Source organism: Glandiceps talaboti, chromosome 14, assembly GCF_964340395.1.
Source record: "Glandiceps talaboti chromosome 14, keGlaTala1.1, whole genome shotgun sequence".
NCBI lineage: Eukaryota > Metazoa > Hemichordata > Enteropneusta > Spengelidae > Glandiceps > Glandiceps talaboti.
Genome location: NC_135562.1, coordinates 7,441,507 through 7,457,824, shown reverse-complemented (window position 1 = coordinate 7,457,824; position 16,318 = coordinate 7,441,507). Strand labels below are relative to the sequence as shown.

The window sequence follows — 16,318 nt, the reverse complement described above, 5'->3', positions numbered from 1 at the left end:
ATGGCTAAAAAAATCCTAAATACAAGGCAAAAACTATATATATTGAGTTGGACACAGTTACCTTAAGCTTAATTTCCAAACTCAATTCTTAGTTTTTCAAACCTTTTATTTGGAAACCTTCAACAGTTTGGTGTGTGTTTATCTCGAGGCTAGATGGAATCACACAAAGGGAACAGAAAGCGGGAAATATCATACGATTCATTTGTGAATGGATTTGAGGTGAAGACGGGGATATCAATAGTGATGACCCACTGACAGACATTATTTGATGTACAATCTGATGAATAGAACACATGTACAGATGACAATTGTGTCTGATAAGACTTCGGTCGTGTTGGAGATGTATTTCTCACTTCAAACATTTGAATGGTAAAAGCTACCTTGCAGTGAATACATTTCAGTGTAATTCTTTCTTTTGTGGACATGTCTGACTGGAAGTACCGTAGAAACACTGGCTTGCAGCTTTCCTCACTTTGTTAATATTATAAATGTTTCCATTTTGCTTTAGGTTTGAAGGATTTTGAGGATTTCCTGCAAGGGTTTATGGGAAACCTTGCAAGAAACGACACCTCATTTTACCATACTGCGCCTTACATGTATTTGGCCATTTTGGGGATTTCCTGCAAGGGTTTATGGGAAATCCTTGCCATCTCAATCGCTTTGTCTTGACAAATAGCATCAAGACATAGAGAAATTAACATTTGACTAGATTTTCCTTTGGGAATATTTAAGACTACTGATTGGTACACACACTACTGTGAACTGTTTGACCTCAGTCACAGCTTGTGAAATTTTATGTTCGCACGAAATTTCCACAAAGAGAGTTTTATTAATCTGAAACCATTACAAAAATAGTAAAAATATATTCTATGTTAGCTCACGTTTTGGAACCCTGTAATAATTATGGGGGAAATCTGGTGAAGTGAGACTGGATAGTTTCCCCAAGTTATATACCATAATTTGTATTTGGAACTCGAGTGACTGCAGAACACCGATAGATTTTATCACTCTGTAACAAAACAGTCAACGGTCTGATGATTTCTTGTGAAAAGTAGCAGTAAATATTCAATAACTATGCATCATTAGTTGCCATGGAAATCTAATTTTTCTGTATCATAATTTATCTTGGGAAACAAAGTGATAACTTTTTAATTAATTGAAACAGACTGCCCATTGATGGTTATTATAAAATATCATCACCCTTCTGGTGATGCTCTGTCCTTTGTGCACTATAGCATAGCAATGTGTGTTGCAACAGACAATTTTCGCAACTGGTCTTATTTGTGGAAAAACTGCCTGACATAATTGGAAATTATTAGTAGGCTTGCATACATTGTATTTGCAACTATTAAACTTTGTTTTTTTATTAAATTCCATAATCACAGTGACTTGGAAGTACATGTAGGTGTGCTGCGTATATATAATAATATGGTATATATAATAATGTTAATTTGGTCAATTTTCAGAATTTTTTAATTTTTCATAATTTTTCTTCTATTTTTCCATATTATGAGTGTACAAGGTAACAACAACTCTACTACTACTACTAGTGTATACACTCTTAAATTCCTGTTTTAGTTCTCTATGTTGTAGTCAGCATTTTTGTTAAAGGCAGTTTTAAAGGAGGTAAAATCTGTTCAACATTCGCATTATTACTAACTTGCTCCCAGCTACCTCAACAGTGTATTACGTACCTGTATAATTATGTGATAATCCATACTTGGATCTTTACACAGTATTCCACAGGTACAGATACCAGGGGTCATTTTAACTATGCAACTTTTACTCCTATCCCCATGTCTGTTACCAAGATTCCTCCACCTTAGCAAAAACACTGCACACTATTTTGAAATTTTCCATATTTTTTTTTTTTTTTAAATTCCTGGCATACTGACTGTATTTAAAAAAATATTTTTGCCTATATTTCTGAATGAAAGTGCACAACATAAAGAAATATTTTCACATTATATTTGGTAATCATATGTCCTCTGCAATAAATAAATCTATTACAACTAATGTTAACTTCATCTTCATCATCATCATCATCATCATCACCACCATCATCATCATTTTATTTCTGTGTACAAGCAAGGCCACTGACCTTTGGGGTACATGACTTATAAAACAAAGGTCAAACATGTCAAGAGAAAAAAATAACAACAACAGTAACAAGAATTTTTTGACATCGTGGGTCCTCTTTTTTTCCCCAAACTACTGAAAATATACTTTGTAAGTCCAATGATTACTTGATATATTGTGTTTGCATTAAAAGTATGAAGTTTTGATATGTAGTATTTGAAGTATAATGTTGGGGAATATAGAATGATCTATCGTCAGATGTAAAAACATAAATAATTACAAAATGATATTCGTCATCCACTAATTCATGTGAACAAAATTTACAAAGTCTGAGATTTCTTTCAATATTTAGTTGTCTACCTTTGATGAAAGCAAGTTAGTTTATTATCTGAAGAGCATCTGATGTGTACAATTACTGAAATAGGTTTTCTGTCTGGCAGTTAGTCTAGGTCCTGACTGGCACCGTATTACGTACTTCGTGTACTCCAGTCTAGTCGAGGTCCCAATGAAAGGTGTCAAGTGTATTTGAACCCCATGGTGAGTGAAGAACGAATGGCGCAAGTCAAGTAATCCATCACAAATTGACATACTGTAGTCATCAAACGTCTTCGACCTTTCTCAAGTTTGTAGGATGACTCCTCCCCCAGTCTATTTAAACTAAAATCACATGGGGACACGAGGACGTCATCATGTTTATATGAACGCTGTAGGAGGTAGCACAAAACCTGTGCGATCGTTTGGACCTAGACTAGACTGGGGATAGCAAATGGAGTACATTGAATATGTAATACGGTGCCAGTCAGGACCTAGACTAACTGACAGTACATTTATGTACATTTCTGGTTGTAACAATGATTTAAAGTTTAACTTCTTTGTTCATTTTCTATTTAATAAATTAAATGTAGAAGGTTTTTACAATATAAATTTTCCTTTCTTCAAAATTTCTGACATACCGACTTGATTATAACAATTATATTACGCTTAAGTTTATGATGTTAACTATGGTAATAAATCTACATTTATGATAATTACTATGATTGTAAAGTATGTAACAAAATGACGATGATAAATATTGTCATTTCCAACCATATATCACATGTTTCCAAAACACAGCTATAGGCATCATATCATAACATCATAGTTAGTTGAAATGGGATAACATTATAATATATACAAGAAAAAAGGGCAAATGGTGATATACGAAATCAATCATGTGATTAAAACATACAAAAGCTGCGACAGGCAGTAACAAGTCCGTAACCAGTCTGCTGTCACCGCCTTTTCATTTTCCACATTATTCACCTTACTTACAGTTCAAATTATCTTTATACAACCATTGAATTTTGACCAAATCACTCCAAATTGTAAGTAGAGCTATTATAGATGGTACTCACATTGTCAATGGTGATCAATAAAACTGTCATTTTTCAGTTTGTTGCCATGACAACACACCAAATGGTGTCATTCCACAGATTAACTTGCGCATGATTAATTTGATATTCACACACAAGGGACATGGTATACATGTATGTGTGAAATATTAATAACAGGATGTAATTGTATCAACAAGTGAGTGCTCATTACGGATGTATGTTACATGTTATGCAGATAGCGGTGCAGTATGCTTACATTGAAGTACAGTCCATACCAGTGTTCCCTCTAACCTTGGAGTAAATATACTGTCAGTTTAATTACTCCAAACTCTAATGAAATGCCAAAATTTGTTGTTGCGAGAAAATGAGAAAAACTTGGATTTCTTGTGAGTCACCACATAGTAAGAGATACGGTAACACCAAAATTTGGTGCGTCACTAGAAATCGTGTGCGTCAGTGACACGTCAAATTGACTTGCATGCAGATGGCACACTGGTTCATATCAGTTACTTCTATTGTATAAACTATGCTCATATCAATAATACAGGTTATTTTGCATACACTTTCATATCAAGGTTCATGTTCACAAACACTCAGATACAGAAATAATCTAATTTGCATGTGAATGGTTTCTAGGCATCAAGGCATTTCAATGGTATTATTTCAAACCTATAGTTAGATGCCATCTTTGCAAATAACGTATCCCATTATTATTCAATGTCAAAAATTATATAAAAATTGATGGGGAAATTGCCATAAATATTGTATTCTTTGTTACTCAAAAGATAACATGAAAAAATTCATATTTTTCGTAACATGTTAATTTTTTGAGAGCCATTTTTTCATTTACATTAATTTTATTTTTCATTTCATTTTCAAATTTTTTTTAAAATATGATTTTTGTTTCCTTATGACCTGTTTGGTACAAAAATCGATAGCAAAAAAACTGTTAAAAACTGCAAATTTTTGTCATAATTTGAAAGTATGATAATATTGGCATGTAATTTTGGATAATTCCAGGTATTTAGCCAGAAATAAATATAGATAAAACAAAAATGTATGAGAAATATTTTGTGACGGAACTTTGTTGTAAAATTTACAAAATAATTCAAAGGAACAGAACTCTTACCTGTTTCTTGATTCAGCAGTTATTCCTTTTCGAAAACACAATCCAAAATAAGATATATCCAGAATATCGTTGATGGTATTCCAAATAAGGTAAAAAAATTGCGGGAAAACACCGTTCTGTACAGCCAAGGACTAGGGTGTCTTCCTTGCCTTCCAACTACAGTTCAACCTCTACTTCAAGCCCTGTGAAAGATAACAACGTCAGGTCAAATGTTGAAATTATAGCAGTGACGTAAATAGTTGGATGATCTCAAGAACACATTTGCCATCAGCTGGGAATTTGATACGGTAGGAACTTTGTTTGTAGTGACTAACAGGTGGCCATGTGTTCACAGAGTAATAAATACATAAAGCTTTGATAAAAGCAAGGGTTGAAAAAAAAAACATCCATGGACAACCCACCAAAACACTGTAGTACAAAACACTGTTTATGTTCCGCATTTGACAACATGGAGACACAATTATGTGACTACATATGTACTGTAATAATATACACTTTAGTAGAACAAAAACCTCAGTCAAAACATACAGGGAAATATCCAACTGAGGACGTGTAGCTCGTGAGAAATTAGCTGCCAGATTCAGTTCAACATCATTCACCTAGATACTATTACATGGAGTGTAATATCTACAGACTGTAAGTCATTGCAGCTATCATTACTGTGAACAAGGTCAGTTTGATGCTAATTCTACCTGCTTTTGTTTTTGTCCACCCTATTTGCATTAATAGAGAAGTCTTTTGTTTTTTATTATGGACCATTACATTCTGAATGGGGGGATGGAGAGTTGTCAAATAGACAGTTGTTTTTTTTTAACAGGGTCAATCCACTTTGAATAGGGGTGAGTAGATTATTACAGTTGGTTAAATTACCCCCAGAGGTAAATGTGCAGTTTTGTAATGCTTATTATTCTCAATATTAATGCACCAACTCTACAAATGGGGGGAGCTGGAGTTCCATTAATGGGCTGGCCCCTTTAAAAAAAAATAGATGGCTTAATTCATTCTGATAGGGGTAGACAGGTAGGTAAGTAGGTAAATTCTGACATCTGACCTCCCGAGTCTCTAGTATATTGTAATGTTTATAGTGACATCCACTTCTCATATATTCATTGACATAATGGTGACATTCTTGATAAACAAAGTTGCTGGTATTATGAATATAAATTATACATAGTTATTGCATTAAACAACATTTCAAGTGAACTCTATAATATCATTTATTCTTTCAAGTCAAATGTACACCAGAAGGAAGGATTAATTTTGAAATAATGACATATTTTGCAGAGAGAGAGAGAGAGAGAGAGAGAGAGAGAGAGAGAGAGAGAGAGAGAGAGAGAGAGAGAGAGAGAGAGAGAGAGATATGGGGACAGTGACTGTCGGCTGATTGAAATGTCTACTGAAATGCAAATGTCTCCCCCCCCCCACATAGAGCACAAAAAAATGTTCAAATGTGGTCAATGCCCCATGCTTTGCACCTCTTTGAGATACTTGTATTCCACTACTTTCTGCAATTATAGGGTTCACTAATGATGCAATTAACATTGCTATTAACATAGAAATTAACATATCAATTAACAAATTAACGACTTAAATAAAACAATACACAGCAATTAGTACTTATAACCCAAATCCTTTAACTCAAAAAGACAATAAAAGCAAAGCAACCAGTTTTTTTGTATTGATACTAAACACATTAATTCTTTGATATAATCTAATTTTTGCTAATATTTCGAAAATTTCTACTTCTTCAACCCCCTGGGATCATACAATCCATTTAAGTGCATACAACACTCAGTACCTGCAATAGCATTTTTCCTCATGCTAGATGGTCAAAATAGAACAAGAAGGTTGACTTATTCTCACGTGTACCTATAGTAATACATGTGTAGTGTGTGGGGTGGAAGTTATGGTGTCAACCAAGAATTTGAATGTTCGTTATTTTAATGATGCAACCTAGGCAGTAATATTCTATTTCAGGTACTGAGAATTAAAGCATTCACATTGCAAACTCTATCTGAAAAGGTCCCAAAATTATACAGCTGTGTTCATTGGGCACAATAGTGGTTCATTATATCTTGCGCAAGGACTTTTAGCTATTCAGAAATTACAACAGCAAAGAGGCTTAACCAGCAACTTATAGATTTCAAGCCAACCACTCTAAACCATACGCTCTTCATGACTCCACAAGTGTCATGGAGACCAAGCTATTTGCCATAGAAGTATTTGTCAATAAATTCAGGATATAATGCTGGTACCATTGATAGTTTAATATGTATATAGGAGAATGAATAACGATTCTGGGTTTCAGTTATTACAAACGCACAGTAAACATGTTCTTGCAAATCCCAAATTCGGAATTTGCTTCCACAAAATTTTTGACTTGGGCTGTAGAAATCTTCATAAGTATTTGTTTGTATACTTTTATCTTTACAAATGTGAGCTAGCTATTGTGAACACTAACATGTTTACACTTATTGCCTGGCTATGATGGCACTGATAGACATCTATTTAACCACAAGGGCTGTTATAAAGTAACTATTTCTTGAGTCTCAAAGTTGAGGGAACCAGTTGCTACATAACAGTGAGAGGAGTAATATGACATCGACTAGTGCCCGAATAAGGTCAGACAATAAGTGTTTCATAACACATCATATTCTCAGGCACATATTCTTCCACAGTCCATGCAAATCACCCAAAAAGACTCCTATGCTAGGGCAACTAGAACACGACTACTGCCTAACTCTATGCAAATTATGGTCGCTATGGGTTACTATTTCATACCATGTGACACAATCTAATCCAATCATTGAAGGCTGTATGAAAACGATGCGTTATAAATGACATTATTATTTCATTCATTCCTTAATGTATATTGTAGTTAATATTAAAATTAAAACGTGATGCTGACAATTTGTTCCTTTGGGTAAAATTAATCAGGATTTTAAAAAAATGTGTAAAGAAACCAAACAGAATGACTCAAATTTAAAATCCATTTACAGCAAGTGATGAAACAACAATACTTGGATTAGGCCGTGAATAAATTGAAAGAAAACACACTCCATTACTGACAAAAACATGATAAATATTAACAAATAACTAATTGTCTGGACAAAGTGCTTTTTGTTTGATATGCAGCATTTTGATCATTAATTACACGCTATCCCTACTTCTGACCACAATGTTTTGCTTATTTGCAGGACTCCAGTTCAAGTTGTGGCAAAGTCTTACGTAAATTGTGTAAAGTTCTCCTCAGAAAAAGCTCCATTTGACCATCTTAGGTTACTGGCTATAGGTTTCATAGCATGGGACCCAGAGGTGTTTGTGTAGATAACATTTCAAGACAACTGCTACACGGCAATAGACATCCTTAATTTATGCACACCAAGTAATCTTGAATTGAAAATTGTTATCAATAAAGGCAATCCATACTTTGCTGGAGGTGCTTCTTTTGAAAGGGGGATTCTACAAGACAAGACAAGACAAGATGGCAGCCGACAGTCCTAAAGAGGTGTTGGAAAGTTATATCTGCAGCCAAGTAAAATTTAAAATCATTTTGAACATTCGACGTGGATGTTCACAATAAAAAAATGCAGACACAAAACACTTCTAATTTGAAAATTTCAACACTGAAGCTGTCGGTAATAAAGGAGGTGTTGAAAGATTACATCTACAGTTAAGCCAAATTATAATATTTCTGAATATATCGCAGTCTGGGTTCATTGATTCCAACTTAGAAATACATAATGCATAACTGAATTTCCAAGCTATGAATTATAATTTGGTGTTAAAACACATTTTACTGATTACAAGTGAGGACCGCTGGGAATCAATCCGGAACTGCTGGGGATGATTCCTGAATGTAAGAAATTGGCAAGGAAAATGACAAGTCTCTGAAGATAACCAGAAGAGACAGGACATCATTAGAATGGTGATAAAATACTTATAGTCATGGTGACAAGAAGATGCGAGTGTGTAAACAGTACAAATTGTGGATATGATTACAAAGAGACGCACACTAAATACTGAATGATGATCTTGCTAATCTAACTCTCTGAAGTAATAAAGAAGGACAGCTTAAGCCTTTAATACAAAATATATTTATAAAGAATTAGTCGTCTCATAAATTATTTTCTGGGAAGTTTATACCAAGTATTAACCTTTTAATAGTTACTTGGTTTCTGTAATTCTATGCAATCACACCCTACATACAGGGCAGGGTTATTCTTGTAAATGTAAATCTTGTATTAAGTTGTAGCTATTCTAAAATGTCAAAAGTGTATTTTTGAATAAAAAATAACATAAAATAAATTGTTTGAAAATGGTACCCATTAATTTTAAATGCCATTGCTAACAGAGTTGAGTGTACTATCTGTTGGGCAGATGCTAAAATTTCAGAATTTTTCACAATTTTGTTAGGGGGTTCCCTGGGGTATAGAATGTCCATTCTGTAAATTTAACCATATTTGCCTCTTTCTAGATATTTATGAATCTGGATGGCTGTTTATATTCAATGCTGATGACTCTTCTGCAAACGAAAAAAACCCCAGAATGAATACCTCCAGAATGATTTGCATATCACTGATGGAATCATCCCGTCATGGACAAATCTTACTTTACATCCCCTTAAGAATGTTCCCACCAAATTTCGCACCAATCTGCCCAGTAGTTTCTGAGTTTAAGTTTTTTGACCAAAAATCACATTTTTGACCCAAATCACACATCTGTGATGCGATCATTTTGATTTGAACAATTTCCCAACTAGACACCCAAGGTAATGGACCCACCAAATATCGTGGTAATCGGTTCAGTGGTTTTTGACTTTAAGTTGTTTACACACATACACACACACACACACACACACACACACACAGACAGACAGACAGACAGACAGACGCCGGGCGATCCCTACTGAACCTCAGTTCAATTGTGCTAAAAATGTCAAAAGTTGATTGTTGGCATTGTATTAAAGTTTGTTAACTGATAGTTAGAGGACAAATCCTCAGAAACCTACTGTAAATAATAAGACACTTGGGGTAACCCTCTGTTATTTATCCAAGGACAAAATAACTACACTTTACCCAACAGGGTCCTACTATTTATTTACAGTAAAGGGCCGAGGACAAGTTTTTAGGTTTTTCACCGGAGAATCAACCTTATTATCTACAACCCTGTTGTGTTTCCCATTAAATGGCTTGTTCTAGTCATGACCTTGAACTTGTAAAAAAAAAAAATTCTTCCTTAAAGTTACTTTTTCTTGACAGATAAACTGTCAAAAGTTTGTTCACATTGTGAGTTCGTAACCATTACTGATAGCAGACAAACAGCATGAATTATGCAGAGAAAGTTTCATGACACATTCAGTTTAAGATAAACACCTTTAAAATCTTGCATTAATACAGCGTTCGTAGTAACTCACACGCACAGAACATAAATTGAGAGCGAGCAATAAATATCCTTCTTTCTTCATTTACATTTACCTTCCCAGGACTACGCGTATTGTTTGACTTGTCACATTTACTTCACAGACTATTTAAATCAGACAAACTACTTCTTTACCCGTATTGTTGCTCTATTTTACGGAGTTCTCAGAATTGTTTGCATGTACAGTGGAACCATTTAACTACCCAAATGAAAGCAATTTGAAGAAAACAAGGAAACAAAAAATCATTTTCAGCTCATTTGTCCTCACAGAGTACTGGGTTTGGCTACAAGAAGGCCATTTAAGTGTATTTTCATTGATGTACAATGGGGCCGTAAAGTGCATTTTGGTGTAGTTTTTGGATTTATACCACTGAATAGGCTTTTTAAACATCATTACTTCCCCTTCAGCTTGCCACTTAATTGTAGTCTATGAGGAAAACTACTTTCTTGTCCAAAAAACGACACTCAATGTCAAATTCATAAAATTGATCTAATGTTAGTATAACCAAGGTTTAGACCAACTTTATTGCACATAGTATACTTATATTGTTAATGTTTTTCGAAATATAGGATTTAGTAAACTTTCTAACATTTTTGATTTTTGTATTTTTTGTATTTCAAAAAAACAAACTTCTCATGTGCATTATGGCTTACATTTATACAGTAGATACAAGCAATAAACTGACAACGTGCTAAAAAGAAGCAAGTATCAATTGGAAGCAGTATCTTACAAACTTTGAAGAAAATAAAATCTTTTATGGTTCAAAATATTCAAATTCTGTTTCATGATAACAAAACCAACCACATTCGTTTCCAAGAAACTTTGCATATTTTAAGGTCAAATGCACCTCAGGGATGAATTTCCACACAGAAAATCACAAATCTTCTTAAAATCTCTCCAAACTCTGCATGCCATATTGAAGATTGCTTCTGGTACATTTGAAATAGTAAAAGAAATTCAGGGGTTCACAATCTTATTTTCAAAGAAACCGATAATCTTTATAATTTCCCTATAGAGTTAATACGGTTGATGGCGGCCATATTGGACTCTAAATGGCTTGATTTTTTTCGTACATTTTGACCTCTCTTGCAATAATTTGCAAAGGTCATCCCCCAATTGTTTTCTCGATTTTAACTGAGATTGAGTCTGAAGTTTCTTGAATAAATTAAAGTAACATTGAAAGTTCAAACAGTTTATTTCCAAGGCGTATGGCAACCTACAATTATCAGATCTGCCTATGGTTTTTGTCTGCTGTGTGTTATTGTATCAACCAATTTCCAGAAGTAGACATTTTTTCGACCCTTCATTTCCTTTGGATAAATTAATCTATCCAAGATTCTCTGTATCATCAGGAATGTTCTATCAAGTAAGGTCATATTAATGTTACCAAATGTTTGCGTAATAACACTGGGGGTAACAGATGACAGAATGAAATATGGTGACGAGTAATTATATTGTCTGATGGCATACATACATTGCAATTTCTTCCTATTCTATCACCATATTAAATATACATGGATTCTCTATAGTATGAGCTGTTGACATGGGTCGTATGGATCCTTGAGATAGATATGACTATTTATTTTGGATTTTAATTACCTAGACAACTGGAGTGTATTTTTAGTCGAAAAAACACTGAACAAATACAAGCATGTCCTTGTTTGTAAGGCAGTAAATTAAAATGTGTAAAAATATTCAGAGAAATTTCTTATAAAAATTGCAAAGTACTCATTTGGAGACGTGGATATGATAAATATTAGTTGAATTTGAATTCGAAAGAAGAACAAGTTTAGTTGTCCACTTGTATTACCAACGCTTTGACCTCACACAGGAGGGTTTCTGAAATTTCTAAAAAGGGTGTTTTTGTATACAAAATGCTGTGTCACTATAGCACTACAACAGAACCATATGACGTACAATTGAAAGTGTGTTGTACTCGGGGTACATGTATTTGCACTAATACTTGTGTTCTCTGCGGCCATACTATGACAAGCATAGCGAGTGAAAGTGCAGCAGAAAACACTACAAGCATGAGAGCAAATACGCAAAAGTACCCCACTGGCACTCAAATGGCACGTTTTTCTGTTATTATTAGATATGTTTATCTGAAACAGCAAATTTCAACAAAAATGATACTTTGTGATCACACACTTCTATGTACAACAAGTAATTATTCACTCATTTGCATATCATTTGCATGTAGGTATGCAATAATTTTTCAATATTGCAGTACAGTGCAAAATTCCCCTAATATGCGCATTGGTGCAAGTAATCCCTGGTATATTGTAACACTGACAATGTAACAAAAAACCCATGATATGCCAATCCTATTATCGTGACATATATACCGTATCTTTGTCCGAAACAGCAGATTTTCAAAAAAAACAAACCCAAACTTTATATTCTGCATGAATTGTGTATGCTCACATTATCATTTGCACACAGTAAATTTCACAATTGCCCGTTTGTATGCAATTAAGCACAACAGTACAAATACTGATCTTGTTCATATCAGTACAAGTATACTACGACATACATGTATGTGTCTCTGCATCTCACATATGAACTCATACTCAAGTTTGAATTTGGTTTTAGTAAAACTGCAGAGGATTTTTTATTTTTGAAAATACACCTGGCATACATACATTATTGTGTTGAATACTTTATCAAATACAAGAACTGTGCTTAGCTGAATTAAAATTCTACTTTTTTTTATCCTCGATTTAAATGTGAAATGTCTGTTTATAATTATAGGAACATATGCTCAATTTTACATAATTATATATTCATGAGATTTCATGTACACATACTTGACTATTAGCCTAGGTTACTCCGATTCTTGTCATTGGGGTCTCTCGCTTAATGGCTGTTACCCCCAGAGAGTGTGGGGAAATAATAAAGAAAATTTACGTGACTTCTGCTTTCGGTTTGGACGTAGGCATCATGGAAAGTTCACTGTAAAGAATGCGATGCTGAGTGTAATCGCAGCCAATTAAAGTACTTGTCACATGACAGTCTGGAGTAACAGATGCCTGTTAATTTCAAACAATATAACAATTACAAACTCCATCAATGACCTATTTGTATAATTAGTGCATCCTAATTATAACCAACAGCGAAGGTCACATTCTTTTTATGTACTTTTTCCCCAGGCTCTCTGGAGTGAAAGCCATTTAAGCGAGAGCCCCAAATGACAAGTGTCTGGGTAACCAAGGGCATGTGAGAAAGACACTGTAAATGAAGAAAATCAAGCCATAAATACAGAACATTAACATACCCTTATTCATATGCATAGCTGTCTTTGAGATTGGACACAGTCAAGTCACTTAGTTCACGCTAATAGAAAAATACCCCAAGGCCACAACTCAAGATATATTTAGATTGGTCATAGCTACCTGTTGTGTAGCAATGTCAAGATTTCGGTACAATTTCATCAGCCATGAGGGAATGGGACTTGTTAGTATGCTAATCTCTCCATTAAACTGGGAACTAGACAATCATTAGAGTACAGCCTATACAACTGATTGTGATGATAACAAATTTACCACCACAGACACTTATACAAATGTACCATGTTCATGACCTTTCAGGCAAAAAAAGACAGTGTTTATTTTATGAGGAAAATTGTGTTTTCCAGCTAGGTACATCACTAGCAGAAAAAGACAGGTGAATAATGCCATATGTACTGTACTATTAGGTATAGATAAATACTGGGCTACCATATTTTAAATAATCTCTAATATCTGATCGTGGTCGGCCCTGTTCAGGACATACATTTTCTAACTGCTCAGTATCAGATACCTGTCTTTCATACCTAAGTTTTCATCTTAATTAGAACTGTGCCTTTAAAATGGGTGCAATATTATAAAACATCATCATATCAAATTATTATCTTTTAAAAATCAGAATATATTAACTGAAAGGCAAAATTTTCCATTTCGCGTGTTGACATAAAAATTCTAATCGCAACATGAATCAAACTTCCTGAAAAAGCTTGTTGAGGTATGAAATTAGTTGATGATTTGTGCCATTTTTGTACTCAGTTATACTGATGAAATAAAAAATACCGAATACACATATTCCTGGTTGGTACCTTGAATACTGCAATGTAGGTAATTGGTACATTGAAACCATCACAGTTTATTTTTAGCTGTTGTTAGAAACGTCAGACTTTGAAAGCTATCAATTGCCCCAACGTATGGTACTTACAGGACTACAAATAATCTCTTTGCTTACTCAGGTTTTTTGCCATTGATTATATATGACGCACAGCAAGAATTTTACAGCCATATCCAGTGTATATATATACACCATCATAGTATCGTTATCTCATTATGTTGTATTTAAGACTCCTATCAGATACTTGTGATTGGCAGCTGTATCACTTTTCAATAATTTTCCCGAAATTAAACTGTCATTTCAAATCAGTGAGATGTGATCATTTCATGATGCATTATCATAGTATTCATAGTGATCACTTCATCCAATCCATCATGATTAGCATCTGGATGGTATTAGGATAATGGGATTTCCTGGATGACAAGAATGGAATTCCCGGCAACCGGTTTTACATTTAAATCGCACTGCTAGTCTTTTTCCCCAAATATTGCATGGTCATTATTTTATGCAAATGGGCATGTAAGTGTTATTTCTCAAAGTCAGCTAATATGGTGTGATGTGTATATTGGATGACAAAAACGGCATCCCTAATGCTATTATATCAAATTGCAATGCTGGTGGTGATACACTTTTATGAAATTATGCAAATCACAATAAGTGATATATCTCAGACAAAATCAGCTTTAAAATGTGATGTGAATTCTGGATGACAAGAACCGATTTCCACCTGGTTTTACATATAAATCGCAATGCTAGTGCTGATCCCATACAAATTGCCATGGAAATACACAAATGACTGTGTAAGTGTCTAATATGATGTGATATGACAAGAAAGGCATATACATGTTTTTATAAGTTTAAATCGTAATATTAGCACTGATCCAAAACAACAGAATGTCAGATTTATGCAAATGACCACAAGTATCATTTCATGGCCAAAGTCGGCTAATGTAATGTGATATGAATGCTGAATGACAAAAACAGCATTTCAACTGGCTTTGTATTTGAATAATTTGTTAGGTCTGCTCCCAAACAAGCATCAAAATATGCAAATTTATGCAAATGACCACAAGTATCATTTCATGGCCAAAGTCGGCTAATGTAATGTGATATGAATGCTGAATGACAAAAACAGCATTTCAACTGGCTTTGTATTTGAATAATTTGTTAGGTCTGCTCCCAAACAAGCATCAAAATATGCAAATTTATGCAAATGACCATGGCATGTAAGTGTCATCTCTCAGACAAAGTCGGTTATGAAGTGATATGAAAACAGGATGACAAGAACAGCATTCCTCATGGTTCCTTAGATTTTTAATATGCAAATGGTCATATAAGTGTCATCTCTTAGATGAAGTAGACTGATGTGATGTGATATGATTACTTAAATTTTTGATCAAAATGATGTGCTAAGGCCTAAAAAAAATAATTGTTTGGTTCCGGTTACCTGACCCCACCTAGTTTTTCACTGCCAAACCTAAACTTTAAAAAAAATATATTCGAGAGACAAATAATAAAATTGCAAAAATTGTGAAGTCTCACGAGAAATAGTGGATGCGGAAACTGACATCAACTTAAAAAGACAATATAAAACTGTTCTTCCAATCTGTAATGGCTGTACATTTGATAGGAAGAAACCAATATCAAGGCAACCATTTGGAAAACAATGGAAAACTGGAACTAGACACACATGAACAACAATATATTATAAAATAAAATAAAAAATCGACCTACATTGTACCCCATCTATTCTAAAAATTGAGTGTAATCGGAACCACGTAATTTTTTTTATTAGGCCTAAGAATAAACTTATCAACTGTGCTACATCTGGAGAAATTATGAGTTGTGAATTTTAGCAATGATATTATAAGCCCTGAAGGGTTTACACTACAAGAATATCTTACTATTAAATTACCTAGTTCAGTTCTATTCATACCATAGACATAAACTGCATGAATTTATTCATGCTTGGGAATTTGTCACTTGTTAATTGAAATCTTCATGCAGTTCATTGACTAAAATTTGCTGCAAAATTCACAAACACACTGAAAGACCGCATATAGTCAGCCACTTCCAAATACAACTTGAAACTACAATATATACCCTATAGTTTTGGGTGTAAATTGACAAAATTGCAGGCCAAATTGTGTAGACATTCCCACATGTGATGTACATTGTATTCTAACCCTACAATTG

General features: G+C 34.0%; 1 protein-coding gene across 3 annotated transcripts in view; it reads right to left on the bottom strand.

The window, feature by feature from the left end:
* The window catches only part of LOC144445460 (neurocalcin homolog), a 158,496-nt gene that overhangs the window by 22,228 nt on the left and 119,950 nt on the right, over window positions 1-16,318 (bottom strand). For 2 of the 3 annotated variants that reach the window (XM_078135017.1, XM_078135018.1), the window contains one exon: window positions 4,582-4,763. The gene's annotated coding sequence lies outside the window, so the exon portion shown is untranslated. Of the gene's footprint in view, window positions 1-4,581; window positions 4,764-5,109; window positions 5,223-16,318 lie in introns of those variants that run through there. The other variant, XM_078135019.1, reaches the window with a different exon arrangement.